The sequence below is a fragment of the Dasypus novemcinctus genome, chromosome 28 (assembly GCF_030445035.2).
Source record: "Dasypus novemcinctus isolate mDasNov1 chromosome 28, mDasNov1.1.hap2, whole genome shotgun sequence".
Classification (NCBI taxonomy): Eukaryota; Metazoa; Chordata; class Mammalia; order Cingulata; family Dasypodidae; genus Dasypus; species Dasypus novemcinctus.
Window position 1 is genome coordinate 1,459,653 of NC_080700.1, and position 24,712 is coordinate 1,484,364.

The 24,712-nt window shown below is 37.8% G+C and overlaps 1 pseudogene; it reads right to left on the reverse strand.

The window, feature by feature from the left end:
* Positions 1 to 462: 462 nt before the first annotated feature.
* On the reverse strand, positions 463 to 2,826 carry LOC101439676 (E3 ubiquitin-protein ligase Mdm2 pseudogene; annotated as a pseudogene).
* Positions 2,827 to 24,712: the final 21,886 nt, after the last annotated feature.

Consider the following 24,712-nt stretch of genomic DNA (forward strand, 5'->3'; position numbering starts at 1 on the left):
AAGGATGAGAAGATTTAAGAGTATCTAAAATTTAAATAATAAATCTTTCTCACAAAATTTATCTCCTTAAAAGAAAGGTACTAAAGAACTTATATGTGAATATCCTACTTATATTTTGAAAAATCAGATATTTTTATTTAAGTGAAGGTGGAAATGAATTAAAATATGAAGGATAGAATTAAATAACCAACTATATAGCCAATTCAAATTACATTAAAACCCAAATGTGAACTATAAACAGAAGTGAAATTTTCCTAAAATGAAGTGAATATTCACTAAACCCATCCCCTCCCCAAGTAGGTAAATTATATGAAGGAGAAGAATTCTACATGGACTGAGATACTTTTACACTTCAATATGTATAGAAACATAAAAATAAATTTAATGTTGCCAAAATAACTGTCTGAGTTTTTAGGGTTACATAGTTAGAAATATATAATTCTACTCTTACAAACAAGTCAACTAGGAGAAATAAGTTAGCATAATCATTTGAACTAGCTGCCTACATATTGGACAGGCCTTATTTTATTTTATTTTATTTTATTTTAGCTTTTTTGAATATGTAAAACAAGCCATGATATGTCCTTTTTTGTCATGGATGATACAGTCAATTTTAGGTCACAAGGTTCAATGGCACAAAGATGGAAACTAGATTCCATGCATTTTTCTTTATCTTGTGTTTCATTCCTCTCAAACTCCCTGACAGCTTTATTTAATTTTTTTTTAATTTTTAAAGAAGCTTTAGATTATATAAATGTTTAATAAAAATATAGGGGATTCCCATATTCCCCAACCCCTCACCCTAACCCTCCCACACTTTCCCACATTAACATCTTTCATTAGTGTGGTAAATTTGCTACAATTGATGAACACATATTGAAGCATTGTTATTAACAATGTACTATAGTTTCTATTATAGCTTACACTCTGCCTTACCCAATTTTATAGGTTATGACCAAATGTAATGGCCTGTACCTGTCATTGCAATGTCATGCAGGACAATTCCAGTGCCCCAAATGTCCCCATATTATACCTATTCTTCCCTCTCCCTCACCTCAGAACCTCTAGTGGCCACTACCTTTACATCAATGATAAAAGTTCTTCCATTGCTAGAATAATATTAAGTCTATAATAGAATAATACTAAGTCTACTTTAGTCCACTGTTCACTCCCCAGTCTTGAGGATTTCGGGATGGTGATCCCACTGCTTCTACTTGAGAGGGGGCTTAAATCCCAATGGGCAGATGGCTGACATCTTCTTACTGGTATAAATGTTGCTACTAGAAGTTGATGGCTGAGAATAGCCCTCATTTTCTTGGGATTGGGAGGCTTGTGTGATTTTATTATTTTCCTCTATGTCATTTTTTCTAAAATCAGGAACATTAAAGCCCTCTTCTACATGTGTTGAGTTTTCTAGTATGGCTTTCCCAGGTATTTTCCCTTTATTATTTCCTTTATCTTCAGGAAGTCAATTCTCACATTGGTTGTAATGCATTTCCACAAGGGGAGGATACATTTCATTGCATGAAGTACATTTCCCACAGAGAGGCAAGGAAATTTCAGGATCTTCTTCAGATGAGTCTGTATCACTTTCCTTGCTTGATATACAGTAACTTGATAAACCTGATCATCTTCATATGAGAGTTCTTGTCCTTCACTAATCTTCTGAATCAAGAGATTCAACTTCAAATTATACACTGAATTGATCTGAAACTGAATCCTGATTCAACCAATCACCAGAATGTTCACTTAAACCAGTATCAAAATCCAGATTCGATAGTCTCCATTCATTCACTCCTACAGAATCTTTTACACCATATCTTCCTTATTATACATAGAGCAAGACTTTCATCAGAGGAAAAGTAAATTCTAGCAAATTTGTGGTGCTTTCTGTTGTCCACCAGCTAAGTCTTCTGAATTTTCTGTCTCACTAATTATTCTCCTTTTAGATGAAGGTCTAAAAATCAAATTTGAGGATGAAGGATTCTCCTTCTACACCTCTTGCACAAGGTCCATCTGATGGCTGCCATCTTTTTTTTTTAAGATTTATTTTATTTCTCTCCCCTTCCCCCTCCCCTGACCCAGTTGTCTGTTCTCTGTGTCCATTTGCTGTGTGTTCTTTGTCCAATTCTGTTGTTGTCAGTGGCATGGGAATCTGTGTCTCTTTTTTATTGCATCATCTTGTTGTGTCAGCTCTCCGTGCATGTGGCACCCTTACTGGGCAGGCTGAACTTTCTTTCATGCTGGGCAGCTCTCCTTAAGGGGTACACTCCTTGTGCATGGGGCTCCCCTATGTGGGGGGCACCCCTGTGTGGGGCAGCTCTCCTTGTGTGCATCAGCACTGCACATGGGTCAGCTCCACATGGGTCAAGGAGGCCCGGGGTTTGAACTGTGGACCTCCCATTTGGTAGACAGACACCCTATCCACTGGGCCAAGTCCGCTTCCTGATGATTGCCATCTTGAAGGTGACACCTGTTTTCACTTAGAGATGCACCTGAATCTGATGGTTCCTGCTGGTTGACTACTACCAAGTTTCTGTAGACATTTTTCTGTGTTCTTTCACAGAGGAGCTTGGCACTACAAAAACTCCTCTAGAAGATAATTTGAACAATATACAATATATTGTTGTTTCTCATCACTTTGTCATAATATAGTGGCCAAGATAAAATATAATGTCTTTCATTGTGTGTCTTTTTGTGCACCAACAGACTTTAGCAACTTCAGTAATGATTGTTTTGTTCTAACCAGGGTCTCTGGTTCTGAAACAGGAATCTGTAAGGTGCTCATAGCACATCAGTAGCTAGATAATTGTTGGTATTGCACATTTGCCATGCAGGGTTTTTCATGCCTACAGTGGGATCTTTGAGACTCCCCAGTTCTGTTCATGGGGCACATGGAAGCCTGCATGTCAATTTCACACCACTATTGTATTCCAACACATTAGGTTGGGAGTAGGAGATCCCTTGAGGCAAAAGCACAAGAACCTGAGTCAGAGGTTCTGACCAGAAAAAGGCTCAGTTTCTTGCTCCATCCCCCTTCCAGTCACACAGGGCAATACAAGCCCCAAACAAAAGGAACAAAGGTTGCTAATAGCCATGCTCCCCCCTCTTCCCATCTGTCCTCTTGATAGTGGGAGGCCACTGGGGCTGGGAAGCTAAGTATGGAGGCCCCCAACCTCCTGAGAACCCATATGGATCAGAGCATTCTGCTTTGATGCCTTGAGAGACATGCTTGTTGTCTCTGCTAACTAAAAGGGAAGAAGATTAGAGCTCTTCTGTTTTATTAAGCTCTTAGATGCTCTTATCTTTTTAAACAAAAGAAGCAGCATTTGGAAATGTACACACACATCTTGTCTATTCTCTTTTATGTAGCCAGAAATGAAGCAGTTGCTTACAGATAATAAAATGCTTCTCAGTTTTACTACTGTGTGGTTAGACTGGTAAGAGGATGTGTCTGTCCCCTTGAAGCTGGCACATGGTCTGTATGAATGCCCAGAGCCTGGAGAAGCCCTGGGCTCCCACCCAGCTCTTCAGGATGACAGTGGCCCTCCATCCTGCCATCCTCCCCAGCCCAAGGCTGTGCTACTTATATGTCACCAGGTCCTTGTCTGGTCAGCACCAATGTGAAACACCCTTCTCCATTCTAAAAGATTCTAGAAAGGAATCTTCTGGCTCTTTTAATACTATTATTATGTAGCAAAAGTTTTCTCTTCCTTTCTAGCATGGTATTTTTTGTTTGGGTTTTGTTTTTGTGCTGAAATAACAATTCTCTTTCTTGCTCAGTCAGCCTCGCATCTGTTCCGTATAATATACCATGGCCAGACTCAGTACAGTCTCAGCACACCAGTGTCTTCCCAGCTCATGTCCATGATAAAACAGCCCACTTCCCTCATTGGCTGACCAACCTTGTGGGTTTAAATTATGTGACACGGACCATTTTCCCAAATTGAGTACATTCAGTTGTTCATATGACCCTCATGGTATTCACGATATATGTAGGTTCACAACATAAGATGATACATTATCAATATGATACCTAAATAATAGACTGCATATGTCATCATTTATAACAATGTAACTTCATCAAGAACTTCCCTCTGAAAGTTCTTTTTTTCAGATTTGTGCTAACATGGGGGTCAGGGACTAATTCCACAGGCATCATGTAGACATCAGACAAGGTTGTTTTCAAGCACCATTTTTTAAAAGAAAATATTTATTTTGCCCCATAATGATAGCAATGTATGTAATCTCTGTCACAAATCTCAGCCCAAGTCTAAGTATTTTTAAGGTGCTATGAACTTAGGGCAGCACTGGGCAGCTTAGCACTTGCTGAAATGTGTTCAGTGTTCAATTATATTTGTGCACATTTCTTTACTGTACAATAAGGAAAACAACATTTAATTTTCTAATTATCCAGAGAAAGTAATGTAAAACAATGTTTTACTGAGAAATAAGAAAGTTTTCTTGTTGTTTTTCAGGGGGTTAGGATTATTTTCTTTGCTCTATTTATTTTCAAAGTTCTTTTGCATTCTCCTTTTCATATATTTCCTTCATTTTACCAAAAGCTGTCCTTTATTCTTCAGCCTTGATCTTTTTGTCTTCTAAAAATGCCATATTTGCTTAATGAAACCTCAGGGAAATGATAATGCCTCACACACACTGGATGTGTCACTTGTCTTTATTTTATTTGGTCATTAAATTTTTGTTTGGGGGAAGAGACATGCATGGCAACTGCATGGCATATTCCACTTACTCGCTGCCTTCTCCACAAGTATGTCTGAAACATTTCTATAATTGTACAGAAGATGCAATGAGTACATAGCTTCATTTATATCACAACATCAAAGATTGGGTTATTTTTCTTTTAATGTTTACAACCTATTTTCTCCATTTAAGGAGTGCTGCTTTAAGAACTATGTGGTATTACAGAAAAAGTTGGAGATTAGTTTGAGGACTGTTTATTGTTATACTCCTTGTCAGTCCCCCACTGATTGAAAGAAAAATTGTTCCAGATAGCTTATCTTATATTAGGATGAGGTCTTAGTTGGTATTTAAGAAAACCAGTCCATTCTTAGCTTTAAGCTTTCAATTTTAAGAATAAATGCATACAGCAGGAATTTAGAAACTTAAATGTGAGCTTAACTTATTGCAGTCATAGTTTCCTCATAAGTTCTTTGTCAGCTATTTCATGTGCATTAGAAATAACAAGCTGGGCTCCAGTCTTGTGAAGCTGCTGCTGGTTAAAGAAGGATGTGCAGATGCTACCAAGTGTGGCATCTGGACCTCACACTGTCATGAAGCCCGAGTCAGGGGAAAGGAACTGAAATAAAATCATTGCCTTTGTAAACATGGGAGCCTTTACTTGGCCTTATAAGGTGGGAAGGGAAAGCTAATATTAAAAATCAGCCTTGAAGGGTGGGTGCAACACCATTTGCTTTGTTAGGTGGTTTGGTGAACGTTTTTGCATGTGGGTCTTTCTCTTTTTACAGAGTAGATTGAGGTCCAGCCAAGTTGACTATAAAGGAAGTCAGATATCCCATTAAATTGCTATAAATTAGGAATGTGCCATTGGAGATCGCATCCACCCTACATTATTCTGAATAATTTCAGAGCAGCAGCAGCTGTTTGCTGAGGGAGAAGGTTCTGTGGTATCCTCATCACCTGCCACCTTGAGAGGCTGCTGCCTGCTCCTCTTTGGACAAAAGTGCCACATCCAACCCTTCCATTCCTCCCCAGTGTTCTTTGCTTTTAGAGTGGAAATTCACAGAATGAATCCCAGCCCTTCATTTGTATGGTTGTGGCATTGACTGAGCCTCAACTTCAGGGTCACAGTGGTCGGGAGGCACTGGTGGCTGTCCTGAGTGCAGTGGCCCTCACTGAGCACCTGCCATCCAGTCTTCAGTCCATAAGTGTTGCTGCTGGGGAACCAGAGCTGAGTCTAAGCACTTCACTCATCCCACTGCACAGGACAGACACAGGATTTGAGTCCACATCTGGGAGCCCAGTGTCTGGAATTTCCCTTCCTGGGTGTTTCTCAGTCAGCAGAGCAAGCATGCCTATTTTAAATAAGCAGCATTTCTAATATTCATTGTGCTGTTCTGGTATACATATTATTAACTATAGTCCTCTGCGAAACATGTATCTGCTGTTCACATCTTATTACAGCTACTTAAAAGATAATCAGCTGTGCCCAAAATAGGATGTTTTTGCTTTCACTTATTTTCTTAGAAGTTTAGGTATTGTTTGTTTGTTTAGTTTTTTAGTCAACAGTGTATTCAAATCAAGTTCTGGAAATAGAAAATTACTGCCTTATATTGCCTAATATAAAGGCATTCCATGAAGTTTGAAACAAGCTAAAAGGACACTGAAGTTCTTCTTCCTTATAAAACTTCAATAATTTTCCTGATGAAATTAACGAATGTGGTTGAAGACTGTTGTTTATCCAACTTTTTCTTTCTGGGCAAATGTGGTCTCTTCCCTTTACACGTTTAGAAAAAGGGTCATATTTAAGTAGGTTGGTAAAGTTGTGGCTGTGGTTAGGAGACACCAGTGCATGAGCCTGCCTGTCCGCCTGCAATAAACATAGCCTTGTTCCTTTCTGAGTGATTTAAACTACACAGAAGTCCATTAGAAGGCTCTCTACAGCCATTGGGCTTCTGTCTTCTCTTCTAAAACTGCTGAGCTCATGACCCTGTATAAATAGCCCTTATTTTGTTTGTCGCTGACATAAGGGAGGTTGAATGGGAGGCTGGGTCATGACAAGACTGGGAATCTTAGGGCACAGAATATGCAGAGAGCTTTGTGGTGATCATGGCATTTGTATGTCAGGGGCACTGTGGACCTCTGTTTAGGCAAGAGGTTCCTGGGAACCTGAGTCCTGCACCCTCTCCCCCATCACTTCCACCTGCACACACATCTGTGGCTCAGTGACACCCTGCAAGTGGGGTCTGGGGTTGGTGTGCTGCTCTGCCAGCTACTTCAGGGGTAACTCCTCTCCTGTCCACCTCCCCTTCACACAGAGAACCTGCAGTTTTGGAGGATTTGACCTGACAAACCATTCTCTGCACATGGGCAGTAGTAATGCCTTCCCAGTGGTGAGTGCAGTCAGAAGGAGACCAGTGGTTTATACTGGAGGGATGTGGTTGGCAAGGGCTCAAGCTGGGTGCTTAGAGAATAGAGGCCCTGTGAGCAGGCGGCCCTCTATGGCCCCCAGGCTCTTCCCTGCTCCACGGGGCTAAGTGAGAGCTACCCCAGGCTGGTCTTCTCCCTGAAGGCAGCCACTTCCCCAGGTGCTTTTATCACTCTCCTCACACAGTGGATTGAGGGGTCTTTGGTTTGTGCAGAGAACACCAAATGGAGCATGGCTGAATGGAGACTGAGATTTCCCACCAAGTCTCTGGGCTCCTGTGGCCTCTCTGCTGCCTTCATGGTCCAGTCCCCACTCACAGGGGATTCTGCTTCTGGACCTCAGCCCCAGAGGCTGCTGGATGCCCAGCTTGCTCCCTAAAGGCCACTATCTCAGGGCTGAAGGGTTTAGGTGAGCTTTCTGTGCAGCTTTGGAAAAACATGCATTTTGTCACAAAACTGAAATTTAGATTACCTGCTTTATATTTGTTAGCATCATATGTGACACAAGAAGGGTTTGAGAAATTTCTGGGAGAAAAACTTTTATTTGGATGTCAAATTTTATTACTTTGTAAACCCATAATTTTATGTAATGATGCTTTTAAAAAATGAAAGTATGATTTTTTTTTTCTTTTCTCAGGAGAAAGTTTTTTTTTTTAAGCAAAACAAAATGAGTGCTGACCACAGCCTGCCTTTTCAGACTAGGAAATTCAAACTTAGAAGAGCCAATACCCTTGGCCACCTGATGCTGGCTTTGCTGACTTGCCTTTTGTTCTCCTGGGAAGGGTTACCTGGATATTATTCCATATAAACCACTGTTGGACTGATGAAGTGCAGTCCCCTTGGGATTTTTGTTGTTGTTTTGTTGTCTGTTTGAGGTACCAAGGCCAGGGTTTGAACCAGAGACCTCATATGTGGGAAGCTGGAGCTCAAACATTGAGCCACATAGGCTTCACTGAATTGATTATTTCTTTTGTTTTTCTTGTTTTTCTAAAATTTTAGGAGGCATGAGGCAACTGAATCCAGGATCTCCAATGTAAGAAGGGGACACTCGACCACTTGAGTCACATCTGCTCCTAATAATGTTATTTTAACAAGGGTTTATCTTGATGACTAGAGAAAGTATGGAAAATAGGTTTTTGAGGAAGATAACAAAAGCATAAAAACAAAATTGTAAATATAGATAAAAGCAAAAGGGTGTCAATTAAACAAGGGAATTTTGGTGTAATGAAAAAAATTATTTTGATACATCTTTGCCTTGTCCCAACTTAGTCATAAATTCACATTTTGAGCAACCACCTGAGTTAACCCTTCCCTGGGTATAACCACAACTAGCAACACCTGCACCTTCACAGGTATGGATGATAAGAGCTAACCTCAGCTTCTATGATCAGCCTCTGCCCCTTCTTTTCAATTGCCCCTTGCCACTGCAGCTCTTTCCTGCTGCATAATTTATTTGCAAGGCATCAATTTCCATATGGTTTGGATGATAAGAAGCTGCTCTCAGCTTCTCCACATGGCCTTAGTTACATCTGCTTTTTGTACCATATATTGTGAAACTGCCAGGCCCAGGGTCCATTGGATCCTTCCCATCTGGGTCACAGTAAAGACAAGCGCCTGGAATAAACATGTGCTCCAACCTGCCCCTCCATGAACCCTCCCAGGAACCTAGGTTAGGTAAGCTGGGAGCCTCCCAAGATTCTCCATTCTCCCCCTCCAGATTCTTCGATGTTATGAACCTCTCATTTCATGCTATCTTGCTGGGTATCTGTGTTTGTACCTCATCACCCAAAAAACTTCCCCATAATCTGCAAAACACTTGGTTGAATGGGTTCTTGTTCTATGATCTTGGCAGTACCTGTCCACATCAGATACACACACAGTGTCAACTGCTTCTGGATTATTTTGGTTAATTTTAATTTTGGATCATATATCATTTCATATACCCACCTTGGAAGTGGCACCAGTTTTAGCTGCATGTGTTGTACCCAAGTCTCATTTCCTTCTAATTTGACAGCTATATGTGAAGTTATTAAAACCTGATAAGTTTATTTTGAGTAGGCCAGAGATTGGTTTTTCACTGTTTTCTTTTCCAGAATATAATGTCATCAGTTTGCAGGTGGTGGAATGTTGTCTTTAGGTGGTAGAGGGTTAGTAAATCTTCAGTAACTTTAAAAAAAAAATCCCTGAGGATATTCCATTGATTTCCTACAATACTGAAAAAAACCTCAATTCACTATCATTGGATCCTGTTTTAGTTAACCGAGGCTGATGAAAACAATATTTCCCCAAATGAGCTGGCTTTTCCAAAGGGGGTTTATTGACTTGTAAGCTTCTGTTGTGAGGCTGAGAAAAGAGTCCAAATCAAGACATCCTCTGGCAATGCTCTCTCCTCAAAGATCAGCTGTGGGTGATCCTGGACTCCTGTCATATGGGAAGGTACATGATGGCATCCGTCAGTCTCTGCTTTCTCCTCTGAACTCTGTTGCTTTCAGTTTCTGGTTTCTCTCTCAGCTTGTGAGCATTTCACTCTGAGCACCTGCGTCTGTCTCTTTCCATATGGACTCTAGTAAGAGGATTAAGTCCCACCCCGGGGCATGCCTTACAGAAGTAATCTAATCAAAGAGTCCCATTTACAATAGGTCCACTCCCACAGGAATGGATTGGCTCTAAGGACATGATTCTCTGGGATCCATCCAACATCAAACTGTTACAGATCCTCTCTAGTGAACTGTTCCCCATACATGGGCTGCCCTATAATTACCTCTTGTGGGATCAGTGGTGTTTGCCTGATGGCATAGACCTCAGGGCCATGAGGACCAAAGGGAATGTTTTGGCCAAGACAGCACCAGTGAGTCAATATTTAAACTTTAATTTAAATATCCCATGGATTTATTCTACCTTACCATAGGTGTCGCATGGTATGGGCAATGGGTGATTTGCTGGATAGTAACCACTTGACACAAACTTTAAATATATATATATATATTTTTTAAAAAGATACTTAGATTACATAAATGTATATTGATACACTTTTTAAATAATCTTTCCAGTGAAGTGAGTTTGAAGCTTGCTTGAGAGTTCAAAGGGTACTCCCTGCTTTGGAAAACCATTGTCATTTTTTCCCCTACAGTTAAAGCATTCTTATTTTGACAAGAGAACGCTTCAACCCATTCTTACTACCTGTAAGTCATAAACTATATATAATTATAATCCATTGAAAGGGCTGGTGAAGCCCTTCAGCTGATGTTCAAATAGTCCAGTTGTGGCAGTTAAGTTTATGGAGATATAAACATTAACAAATTTTGCCTAGATGATGAGACTGTCATGTATGAATCTGATTACAGATTTTTTAAAGTACCTTATCAAAACTGCCCACCAATATATTTCCTTGTCCTTCTTCATTTTTTTGCATTCTGTAATGGGTAATTTCATGGAGTGCTCATGTGTAGTTCCTTCTAGGGACTCTAGGACAACAGGGCACCATCCAGCACTTCCTAGATTCCATTCCCAGAATTTAATTGGTAACCCTGCTGACTCTATTTTTCTTTTTCAAATACAGAAACATTTTCCTAACTGTGAGCTAACTCATTTGGAGAGGCCTTATGAAGGACATTATACAAGGAAAATGTTTTGTTGTCTCCACATATTGTTTAGCTGTGAGGTTGACATTTTTCTTATCTTCTCATTAAGTTTTGTGAGTGTGTGCTTCCATTTTTATCACAGCATTTTTTCTTTGTTTTACCTTTTCCTTAGGTGATAGAAATACATCTATTATTTTAGATATTTACCATTTTTTATTTGGTTCCTAATGACTGCAGGAAGTCCATTTGTTTTCATAAACTTCCAAAATCATGAATTACTCCAAACGCATACCTATAGTCAGTATAAATATTGTGATTTCCTTTTAGCTAAATGACTGCCTCTATTTAAAAGTTTTACCACAGCTCACTAGGGCATGGTGAGGCCAGGGGCTTGCTGACCAGTAATTGCTTCTACTGTAGTGGTTACTTCATAGTCTGCCTCATAATTATGTTTCTGTTTTATGGTAAGACACATCTAAAAATATGATCTAAGCCAGGTTTATCAAGGATTTTTTTTTTGTTGTTTGTTTTGTTTTGTTTTTGTGTGTGTTTTGTTTTGTTTTGCCTTGTTTTTGGTAAATCTGATCCTGGGGATAATAACTGAGAAACAGGAACCTCACAATCTTGAGAATCATCTTTTTCAGGCATGGGCAACAGAGTACTGGATTAAAAATATCACATTAGAGGATTTGGATATTTTAAGGAGAGAGCAGTATGATTTCAAAAAAGGTCAGTTTGTGAGTTGACATATGCTGGGTTTTTCTTGAGATTAGAAACCAGCAAATCATGAGCTCTATTAACTGAAAGGTATGCCCCCTGCCCAAGTCAGCTGACACCTCATGTAATTTGCAACCACAGCTAATATTCTTTCATGGCTGAGTATGGTGTAACTACTGCATCCAATTACAGACTGGAATATTCCATAGCTTTTTCCCTGTTGGAAACTGAGGCACAGTGGTCTCACAAGGAGAGACATGCTGTTTCCATGGCTATGTTTGAAACCTAAGGAATGCAGTATTTAAGAGTTCCCAGCAAACAGGATGAAGCTGTTAAAGGCTGAAAGAAAAGATGAGAACATAGCTTTTGTAGTAAATAGACCACTTAGACTTTGTACCTTGAGATAAGATTTTTTGAATTCCTTAGATTATGAGTAATGCTGATAGTTAACTGCATGTTGCTGCTTGTTCTCACATAGACTGGGGTATATATAGCGCCCCTTGTAAACAATAAAGTTGTCTGATCCCAGCTTTCTCTCTCTCTTCCTCTTTCTTTCATTCTTCTTTTTCTCTTTCTTTCATTCCTGATACCCTTTGGGCCCAAATCTCCAACAAATGGCACCAAATGTGGGGCCCGAAGAAGTGAGTCTTCCAAAACAGTATTGGGAACCACGGAAAGGACTCCTACAAGGGTCATGAATGGCATCCAAAGCAGTGTGACTGGAGTCTTCTTTTAGGTGAGTAACATTTCCATGAAGTCATCAGGGTAATAGTTAAAACGGGAAGTGTGGAAGAATATTTGCAAGTGTTAAAAACTTTGCTAGTGGGGTGCCTGTAAAAAGTTGTGAGTTAATCAAATTGTTTGCTTTAATACAAAAGCATTGTGGTTGGTTTCAGCTTCAGGGGCATAATGTTTTAAATTCAAACAGTGGAGATGTGTAATGAAAGCTTTACAGAGAGCATATCAAAGATATGGATTCCCAAGAGGGGAATCCATTCCTTTTATCTGTGTGAGCTTTGTACCAGCAAATTATTGCCACCTTAGATCCTTTACAGAGGAAGATGACAAAGAAGAAATTACTATATTTTCAAAACCCATAGACAAACAGAAAGTGGAGGGCAATTCGAAAGAACTAAATTCTGAGCCAAAAGGCAGAGGAGAGTCTCCTGGCTTTATGCCTAATCCTTTTATAGATAAGAAAATAACTGGCTGCTCTAATGAAATATCCAATATCCATATATCATCCAGATGCTTATCCTAGCTTATATCCAGTTCAACCTACTGTGCCTGTTGAGCCACCACTTATGGCTGCCCTGACATCAGCACCTGGAATCTTTTCAGATATGTCAGATGATTTACCCTATGTTAAAAAGATATTTGTTTCCAACCCCACTCCTCAAACACCCTTGATGTGCTGTTTATTGCAAGGATCTCAACAAGGGGATCTGGAGGCCATGCAATTCTTATCAGCTTTTCTGGTTATATCACAACTAACTCCATCAGATGCTAATAATCCTAAGGAAGGTACCGAGTTCCATCATGAACCAATACCTTTTAAACTATTGAAAGATTTAAAACAGGTAAAAATACTAAATAAAGTTCTTGTTAGTGAAATCAGGCTTGTAAGAAAACTCTCTGTTAAAGTGTTAACTATGATAAGGAAATTATTCTGGCAGCAACTCTGTAAACCCCCTGCTGCCTACATAATAATGTAATTGTGGGCTAGTGTTAGTTAATAGAATTAAACTGCTGGAAAAGGAGATAAACATAGCAACATTGGTGTTCTGTTTTGTTTCCATGCTAATTCTGATTCGGCCTATTTAACTGAAGTAATAAAACAATAAAAATTTTTTATCAAGGTGTTAAAAGGAATTTTTGGTTTTAAATCAATAGTTTAGTCCTGAACTTCAAGTCTCAGTATAGTCTTACAGAGTAGTAATCCAAAAAATGTGTGTTCTAAATGGCTAAATAAGAGCTTAATTACATTTATGCTGCTCAAGTTATCTTAACTGATTGCTGATAATAAAAATGTTTCCAAGCACAGGCTTGAATGTTACAGGCAACATGGATTCCAGAAAAAATCTTAAAAACAGTAAAATCTAAGATGTGATATGATGGAGAACTTAAAAACAGCTATACCAAAAAAGTAAGAAAGTAAGAATTATGAGTCAATTGTAAACTGTATGTTTCTGTTAATATGTTGTAATTGTTTTGTGTTTGTTTGTTCAATGTCAGTGTATATTTTGATACCTCCAGATGGTGATATAAATTAATAAATAAAAATTTCAAAAAGATCTATTCAAATGGCCCAAAATTAAATGTTTATATTAATACTTAAGTTTAAATGTTAATGGCATCTCTACAATGATAAAAATTGTAAGTCTTAATGAAATTACTGTCTCTTCATAAAAAATGGTTCTTGCCTAAATTGAAATGAATAGTTTATTTTTATTCACAAAATAAAGGATGTAAAACTTGAATAAATATTTTGAAAGGTAAAATTTTGTAGAAGTGCTAACTAAAGTTAATATGTTTGTTTAAAAAAGTATTTTGTCCTAAAATAAGACAACTGGTCTTCATAAAATCAGAAAGAACATATGCAGAATGGAACTTGAATGCATGTGGTAAGTTATAAAGGGTATTGTAGTAACTTTGGGTAAGGAAACGTGTTCTGTAAAGGTAAAATGTGTCTTAAAATAATATAATTATAGTCTATATGGTTATAAATAATTATAAGAAGTTTAACAAAGCATTGTTTAAATTAAGGTATTTAAATGGATAATTCCAAAAAGTCATTATTAAACAAAACCTGAATTGATAATAATAATAATAAAAGGTAATTTTATAACAAGAAAACTTGTTGGCAGCCAGCCTCCCCTGCCAACTTGGTTCTAAAAGACTATTTCTGGTATTACATGCTACTAAGTATTTAAAATGAAGAAAAGTTCATTATTTTAACAAGTTTGTTTAGTGTTGATTGTAATTATATTTTGGAAAAAGTTTGCCAGAAAACAGTTTCCAAAATTGTTTTGGTAACTTATGTATCTGGGATATATGGAATGTGTTTTTATTGTTAAGGAAACAGGAGATAGTTTTTTCCTAAGATAAAATGATTGATTATTAAGAAAGAGTAAAATGTGTAACAAAACCTGAATGAATACTGAAAATGTAGAAGGTTCATGGAAAAGAAAATTTATCGTTAAAGTTAAGCAAGATTTGATGGGTCTGTCTATAAAATTTTAAAAAGTTTAGTATCAAGTAGTATACTAATGCAAAGGTAAAATTTTCTTGTTTCTCAAAGTCTCTCAAGTCATTAGCCTGTTTTGGTAAAAGTTTATGAAAAGTGTTCATCCTGAATAATCAGTATGCAAGGAAAGTCTGTTTTATCAAAATAGCTTCTTGTGCTTTAACCTTATCATTTCCTCAGTGTTCAAAGAAGAAAAGGTCTTATCTCTTTTGAAGGAAATTAATTTTCAAACTTGCTTTCTCAAAATCAAATCCTGAAGAGTAGCTTTTAATTCCAAACTAATTACAAGAGATTTGTTCTTTTACCTTGAAAGAAAAAATAAGGTAATAGTTGAGTTCACTTAATATGTTATAAGTTGAATGGAAGGTGTTTGAAAGTGCTATAAAATTAACAGGATTTTTTAACTCTCTGTTGACTAAAGTTGTATTAGTAAAAGGTTCATATGAATGCTTAAGAGTGTATAAATTTATCAATATTTCAACATAATATTAAACAAAATACAATATGATTATGGTTTTAATTAATATAAAAAGGTGTGTGTCATAGAAACAACTTCTTATCATAAATTGAAGTAACACCATTGTAGTATGCAGCAATACCAAATATTGCTAGTTTGTTGCAAGAAGTTAAGGTCCAGCTGTGTCGTTATCACTTTGTTTTAAAACGTGCTAAGTCTTTCTTTAGTATTTCCTTAGGCAAGTCAAGCCAGCCTGCATTCTCTTACCTGTAGAAAAGTCAACAATAGACTTTTGCAGTGCCTCCCCAAGGCTGTGTGTATAGCCCAACCATCTGCCCTGGCCTTGTGGCAAAGAATGTGGCTGAGTAGAAGAAATCTGTGGCTAAAACGCTACTGATGACATTATGCTAATCAATAATCCTTTTTTTCAAAATTAAAAGAAACAGCAGAAACAATGGCATCTTATCTTGAGAGCCTGGGGTGGGCAGACAGTTGGGATGGACTCTGAGGTCCCTGCTGCTCAATGTTGTTTAGTTGGGTAGAACAAAACTATAACCTCTGTTGTAATTGATAAAGTACAATGTTTTCTCACATTAATGTAGTTTGTAATATGGCTGGAATACTGAAAATCTTTCATCCCTTCCTTAGCTCAAATATTAAAACCATTGCATGTATTAATTGGGAAAAGTCCTTTGTGGAAGTAGGAAAACCTCCAGCAAGCACTTTAAATAATAATAAAAAGAAGGTAAATTGTGGACATTAACTTAGCCTATGAATTGGATGCGGCAAGCACCAATATTGGCTTTGGGTGGAGTTTGTGGCAAAAGCAAAATTCTAAACAAGTATCCCTTGGATTTTAATCACAATTCTGGAAAGGGGCCAACAATACAATATAAAAAAGCAGTTGTGTGCAGCACGGGAGGTCCTGCTAAAAGTGAAAGATTTAACCCACTAGTGTCTGGTCACTCTAAAGACTGCCATCTCTATCCAGGGATGGATTGAAAATGCTAAAAGCAAGACAGAAATGATGGACTATTGTAAATCACCCTCAGATTATGAAGAGACATCTGGGATACCTGCTAGTAGTAACAGCTGACTGTGATGTCCTTGCCCACTCCACTAACATCCCTTTTAGGACTGTTGGCATGGATGCCTTTGTGAAGATCCAGAGCCCTACCACTGAAACCTAAGAAAAGGCAAAAGTGGCTCCACTGAAAAGGTGAACATCAATGAAGCAACAATAGTGATGGCCAGAAGAAGAAAAGGCATCTGGATACCTGTGAGAATGACGTGGAATTTGGCAGTCATCTCCTGAAAGTCAGTTATTGCTACATATGGCACAAGAATTCTTGAAGTGGACTAGATGCTTTACTGGACTGCTTATTATAAGCATTTTGGGACTGATTTGTATCATTACAGTTGCTGCTACTGCTGCAATAGCTTTACATGAAAGTACAAACAACAATATGTACATAATTGGCATAAAAATGCTGGTGATCTGTGACATAGTCAAGAGTATATAGATGGGCAGTTAAATAATTGAGTTAATGATTTGAAATCAGCTGTGTTACATATTAGAAATCAGTTGTATAATTTGAATTTGTTAAGGGGGTTGAGGTGTGATTGGAATGAAAATAATTTCTGTTTAACTCTGCTTGCATGTAATTCATCAGATATAGTATGGAAAAAATGAAGAATCATTTATTAGGCCATAAAAGTAATATCTCTCTGAAAATATTAGAAAATATTAGAGATGTCCCATCAAATTTATGTAGCAAATGATAAGGATATTTTCTCAGATATGATTTCACATATTACAAAATTTAGCCCAGGTAATTGGTAGAAATCACAGCATTTCCTGTCAGCTTTAGGAATAGGGCTAAACATATTTGTTCTGTTGCTCATGATTCTTGCCTGTGCCGGACAGTGCTTTCAAAGAAAATTGCAAAGTGTAACAGCCATGGGACATGCAAATAATCTGGTGCTAGCCAAAGCACTTCAATAATTTCCCCAAGTCGAAGAGCTTGGCTGGTAGTCAATGATGGGTAAGACTCTCAAGAGGAGGGCAACCTAAGACAGGCATGGTCACCTCAACTAAAACAAAAAGGGGGAAATTTTGGAAACTGAGGCACAGTGGTCTCACAAGGAGAGACATGCTGTTTCCATGGCTATGCTTGTGACCTAAGGAATGCAGTTATTAAGAGTTCTGAGCAAACAGGATGAAGCTGTTAAAGGTTGAAAGAAAAGATGAGCACATACCTTTTGTAGTAAATAGAACACTTAGACTTTGTACCTTGAGATAAGATTTTTTGAATTCCTTAGACTATGAGTAATGCTGATAGTTAACTGCATGTTGCTGCTTGTTCTCACATAGACTGGGGTATATATAGCGCCCCTTGTAAACAATAAAGTTGTCTGATAAGTCTCTATTCACAGACCCCCTGATCCCAGCTCTCTCTCTTTCTTCCTCTTTCTTTCTTTCTTCTTTTTCTCTTTCTTTCATTCCCAATACCCTTCAGGCCCAAATCTCCAACACTCCCCATATCTCTAGTGAGGGCTTTTAATAGTTATATTTTGATTTTCATAAACTTGAAATGATAAGTTTAATTGTAATTGCGTATAAGATTAAAGTTTGGAGGTGATAGAGATTGTATAAAGTCCAATTAAAAATGTTTAAAGGGTCCTTTTTGCAAGGTTTTTGACACCTCTTGAACTTTCAGTTTTACAAGTGTTGTGAAATTGACAGATGGAGCAAGGTTAATATGCTAACCTTACTTCTCATTTAAAGTTTATTTATTTATTTTGCTGAAGATAAAAAAATGCACCAGAAGAATACAATGTAACTGACCAGGAAGCTTGGTTATTTTGTGGAATGGAGCATTTTATAAAGAATAACTTGAATGATTAAAAATAATACTGCACTCTTGTCTAATACCTTACAAATCTGCACCAGTGCATATCATGAACAGTAAAGATCTTGACAACTCTCTAAGAACTTCATATAATTTCTGAAATGTTTATATGAACTTTTTTGCCCACTCAGATTTAACCAACAGAAAATTAGAAAATTCTTAATTTGACAACACATCCCATGCAAGTCCCAACATATCAAATAATCCTAACAACTTTTAAAATTTCTCTTTTTATAAGGTAAAAAATTAATGATTTTTTATTTTCTGGGACCCCAGCAGAAATCTTTGATCAAGGAGACATACTTAGGATTTGGTTGAGGGAATGCAAATGTCAAAATTGCCAGGAGGTTTGTAATGTATATGAAATAAGGTCATAGGTCACCATGAAAAAGACTCGGCTCCTTATTTAACCAAAGTGACAATGAAAGATTAAAACAATATTCTGGAGAGGTGGGGCAAGATAGTGGCTGAGTGAGTGCACCTTATAGTCTCTCCTGCAAAGAAGCAGCTGGGCAGCATTAGAAATTCTTCGGGACCAGGCTGTTTCAGGATTTTGCAGGGTAGGAGGTGTCTGGACATTGATTTGGTGGGAAGGTAACAGAGAAGATTCGTGTAAAAGATAAAATTGAGGTTCTCTTACACAGAGTTAGGGGCTGCATGCAGGATGCTCCCCCTTGGGGCAGGTGGCACTGTGGCACCAGCACTGTGGCAGCAATTCCTGGAGGCTCTGCGGTGCTGTGGAATTCATAAGCCCTGAGCAGGCTATTCAGGGGCTTGCAGGGCAGGAGGCCTTTGGAAACCAATTTGGTGAGGCAGATGGAGTATTTTGTGAGGCGGGGAATTTTTTATTTCTGACATGAATAATAGCACTTCTGGCTGGAGCCCCGGCCCCTGGGCCTGGCTGCCAATCTGCAGCAGCCTTGTATTGCTCACAGTGATGAGATGTCACCAGGAGGCTATTTCAGGAGCTTTCAGGGTGGGAGGCATCTGGAAGCTGAATAAGGAAATCTTTTGCGAGGCGTGGGATTTTCCATTTCTGACACTGATATCGGCTGATATTGCTTCTGGCTGGAGTCCCATCCCCTGGGCCTGGCTGCTGATCTGCAGGGTCCTTAAATTGGCTGCAGTGTAGAGGCGCCCCCAGCTGGCTGTTTTGGGGGCTCATAGGGCGGGAGGTGTCCTGAAGTCGAATTGGTGATACAGCCTCAGAAGAAACCCTAGTGAGAGGGGGAATTGTGGGTTCCTGACCTGTGGGTTCTCTGACGAGTTTGTGGATGTGACCTCCCCCATAGGGCTGGCACCCAGCTGTGGGGATCCCTGAAGGCTGTGTTGCACTGTGGTGCTCCCAGGCTCCCTGTTAACCGGATTTGAGGTTGCCAGGTCTGTGTCCCCTAAACCCTGGTGGCCCACACCCCAGAGACTCACACCTCTTGAGTCTGGAATATCACAGACTTTCCATCCCTGAATCCACCATGCCCTGAGTCCCATCTGAGATCCTTGATTGTCCTAGCCCTCAACATTTGAGTTTTTTTTATTTTTATTTTTATTTTTTATTGTCCTGGTTGCTAATATGGCATTATCTTCTAATCTTTTCTCCCACTGTATCCCCCAAGGTCTTTTTTTTTCCATTTATTTAGGGTTTTTGTTATTGTTGCTGTTGTTGTTGTTCTATATCTTCTTTTCTTTTCCTTACTTATTCCCCTCCCTTTTCTTTCCCCACCCTCCCCTTTTTCTTTCTTTCTTCCCTTTTTTTCCTCTTGTCCCTCATTTTCTTCTTTATTTTATCTTAATTATACAATAGGTGCTGCAGGGAACACCTCACATTTGCTGGGTTTCCTCATTCTCCGTTGCCTCATTTCTGTAAGAATTGATTTTGGCTACCTACACTATCCCCTTTCCACCACATCTTGATATCCTCCATCATCTACTGTCTCTCCTATATCCCACCTCCCTTTCTTTGATCCCCAAATTGTCTAACTTTTAATTTCTAATACCTTTGTTTTGTTTTCTGTCTTTTATCCACTCTTGAAACTATTGTCTTTCATCTTTCCCTCTCTCACGAAAACACTAGCTTTTTAATTCATACGATATTCCTCCCATATTCAGTCGACTTAGGTACTCTACTTACTGCTATAACTCTACACAACTTACATGAAACTAATATCCATCCTCCCAGATCTCATATTGTTGCTCTGTTAACATTTATTACCAATACTACTTTTCACATTTTCCTTTCTTTATTTTTAAATTTTATTTTATTTATTTTTAAAAAAATATTACATTAAAAAAATATGAGGTCCCCATTCAACATTTTCCTTTCTTACACAATTGCCTTTCCCTGGCCTAATACTTTACTTCAAACTGAACGCAGCCAGCAAAAAGAAATTAGAATAAGGAGAACAAAGTGACAAAGAGAGGATATAACACTTACACAAAAACAATAGTTAATTAATCCCCCAAGACTAGACAAAGAAGCTAAGGAACTGATTAAACCCATCAAAATAAAATGATGGCCAGACAGCAACAAAAAACTACAAACCAAACCAGTAATCAGGAAAACATGGTTGAATCCAATGAACAAACTAAAAACCAGGAAGGGGAGCAGAACTTCACACAAGTAATTAAAGATCTCAGAATGGATATCAGAGACAAATTTAATGAAGTAAAGGAAGAGGTTCCCAATATGAAGACAACACTTGGAGAGGAAATTGCAGACATACACAAAAAGATAACAGATATGATGGGAATGAACACCACAGTTCAAGAAATCAAAAATACACTTGCAGCAAATATCAGCAGACTAGAAGAGGCAGAGGAGAGAATTAGCAATGTGGAAGACAGTACATCGGAAATCAAACAGATAGTAGAACTGATCGATAAAAAGATAGAAAAAATCCAGCTAGGACTTAGGGACCTGAAAGACAATGCAAAATGCACAGACATACATATTGTAGGCATCCCAGAAGGAGAAGAGAAGGGAAAGGGGTCAGAAGGAGTGTTGCAGGAAATAATGGCTGAAAATGTCCCAAATCTACTGAAAGAAACAGATGTACATATCCAAGAAGCACAATGCACCCCAAACATCATAAACCCCAACATGCCCACCCCAAGTCATATACTTGTCAAATTATCCAACGCTCAAGACAAAGAGAAAATTCTAAAAGCAGCAAGAGAAAAGAAAACCATCACATACAAGGGAAGCTCCATAAGATTAAGTGCTGATTTCACATCTGAAACGATGGAGGCAATAAGGCAGTGGTATGATATAGTCAAGGAACTAAAAGAAAAAAATTTCCAACTAAGAATACTCTATCCAGCTAAACTAGCATTCAAAGATGATGGAGAGTTCCAAATATTCACAGATAAACACAAATTGAAAGAGTATGCCAAAAAGAAACCTCCCCTTCAAGAAATTCTAAAGTGAGTTCTGCAGGAAGAAAGGAAAAAAACAGGACAGGCAGAGTTGGAGGAGAGTGTAAGAGAAACAAAAAAGACAAAAAGAGAGAGAAAAAAAAAACAAAATATGACAAACACAAGTCCAATCAAAATATGGCTAACATAAATAATTCCTTGAAAGAAATAACACTGAATGTCAACGGATTAAACTCACCTATCAAAAGATTCAGACTGGGACACTGGATAAGGAAATATGACCCATCTATATGCTGTCTACAAGAGACACATCGTAGACCCAGAGATTCATGGAGGCTGAAAGTGAATGGTTGGAAAACAATCTTACAAGCAAACAAAAACCAAAAAAAGGCAGGAGTAGCAATATTAATATCAGACAAAATAGACTTTAAATGCAAAGCAATTGTGAGAGACAAAGAAGGATACTACATATTAGTGAAAGGGACAATCTGTCAAGAAGAATGGACAATCATAAATATTTATGCTCCTAACAAGGCGCCTCTAAATATGTGAGGCAAACACTGGAAAAACTAAGTGAAAGAATAGATGCATCTACAATTATAGTGGGGGAATTTAATACACCACTATCAACTCTGGACAGAACATCTCAAAAGAGAATCACTAAAGAAACAAAATATTTCAACAGTATATTAGAGGAGCTGGATCTAATAGACATATACAGATCATTACACCCAAACACAGCAGGATATATGTTTTTCTCAAGTGCACATGGATCATTCTCCAAGATAGACGATATGCTAGGTCACAAAGAAAGGCTCGATGAATTCAGAAAGATCTAAATCATACAAAATAATATCTCTGACCACAGTGGAGTGAAGTTGGAAATCTGCAAGAGCCAGAGGCCCAGGTTTCACACCAAGATATGGAAAATAAAGAGCACACTCTTAGAAAAATAGTGGGTCAAAGAGGAAATCTCAAAAGAAATCAATGACTACCTTGAAACAAATGATAATGATAACACAACATACCAAAATTTATGGGATGCAGCCAAAGCAGTACTGAGAGGGAAATTTATAGCCATAAATTCATACATCAAAAAAGAAGAAAGAGCAAAAATTGAAGAACTAACTGCACATTTGGAGGAATTAGTAAAAAAATAAAAAAGTAACCCCACAGGAAGAAGAAAGAAAGAAATAACAAACATAAGAGCAAAACTAAATGAAATAGAAAATAAGAAAGCACTTGAAAAGATAAACAAGACCAGGAGCTGGTTCATTGAGAAGATCAATAAATTTGACAAACCCTTAGCGAGACTAACAAAGAAAAAAAGAGAGAAGATGCAAAAACACAAAATAAAAAATGAGAAAGGCGATATCACCACTGACCTCACAGAAATAAAGACTATCATAAGAGGATACTTCGAAAAACTATATTCCAACAAGAATGACAATCTAGAGGAAATGGACAGATTCCTAGAAACACATAAGCAGCCTATATTGATGAAAGAAGAAATTGATGATCTCAACAAACCAATCACAAGGAAAGAGATAGAATCAGTCATTAAAAACCTCCCAACTAAGAAAAGCCCTGGGCCAGACGGCTACACAGGTGAATTCTACAAAACATTCCAGAAAGAACACCAATCCTGCTGAAACTCTTGCAAAAAATCAAAACAGAAGGAACATTGCCGAACTCCTTCTATGATGCCAACATTACCCTAATACCAAAGCCAAACAAAGACACCACAAGAAAGGAAAATTACAGACCAATTTCTCTAATGAACCTAGACTTAACAAAATACTTGCTAATCGTATTCAACAACACATTAAATTTATACATGATGACCAAGTGGGATTCATTCCAGGTATGCAAGGATGGTTCAACATAAGAAAATCAATGTAATACACCATATAAAGAGATTGAAGGAAAAAATCACATGATTATATCTATAGATGCAGAAAAAGCATTTGACAAAATACAGCACCCTTTCTTGATAAAAACACTCCAAAAGATCAGAATACAAGGAAAGTTTTTGAACATGATAAAGAGTATGAAAAACCTACAGCCAACATCGTTTACAATGGAGAAATCCTAAAATCCTTCCCTCTAAAATCAGGAACAAGACAAGGATGCCCACTCTCTCCCCTTCTATTTAACATTGTCTTAGAAGTACTTGCTCGAGCACTGAGGCAAGAATCAGACATAAAAGGCATTCAAATTGGAAAGGAAGAAGTCAAAATTTCATTATTTGCAGATGACATGATCCTATACATAGAAAACCCTGAGAGGTCTACGCCAAAGCTTCTAGAACTCATAAATGAGTTTAGTAAAGTTGCAGGTTATAAGATCAGTGCGCAAAAATCAGTAGCATTTCTGTACACCAATAATGAGCAAGATCAGGAGGAAATCAAGAAACAAATAACATTCACAATAGTAAATTAAAAAATCAAATATTTAGGAATAAATTTAACTAAAGATGTAAAAAACTTATACACCAAGAACTATACAAGACTGCTCAAGGAAATCAGAGAAGACCTAAATAAATGGAAAAATATTCCCTGTTCATGGATAGGAAGACTAAATATTATTAAGATGTCTATCTTACCAAAGCTGATCTACACATTCAATGCAATCCCAATAAAATTCAACACAGCCTTCTTTAAGGAATTAGAAAAACTATGAAATTTATTTGGAAAAGAAAGAGGCCCAGAATAGCGAAAGACATATTGAAAAAGAAAAATGAAATTGGAGGAATCACACTAACTGACTTCAAAACATACTATAAAGCTACAGTAGTGAAAACATCATGGTATTGGCATAAGGAGAGACACACAGACCAATGGAATCAAATTGAAAGTTCTGATATAGAACCTCATATATATAGCCATATAATATTCAATAAAGCCACCAAACCCTATCAACTGGGAGAGAACAGCCTATTCAACAAATGGTGCCTGGAGAACTGGATAGCCACATGTAGAAGAATGAAAGAGGATTACCATCTCACACCTTATACAAAGATCAACTCAAGATGAATCAAAGGCCTAAATATAAGAGCCAAGACCATAAAGACCTTGGAAAGCAGTGTAGGGAGACATCTACAAGAATGGCTTCATGAACATCACACCAAAAGCACGAGCAGCAAAAGAACAAATAGATAAATGGGACTTCCTCAAAATTAAAGCCTTCTGCACCTCAAAGGAGTTTGTCAAGAAAGTAAAAGGGAACCTACACAATGGGAGAAAATATTTGGCCAACATATATCTGATAAGAGACTTATAACTTGCATATATAAAGA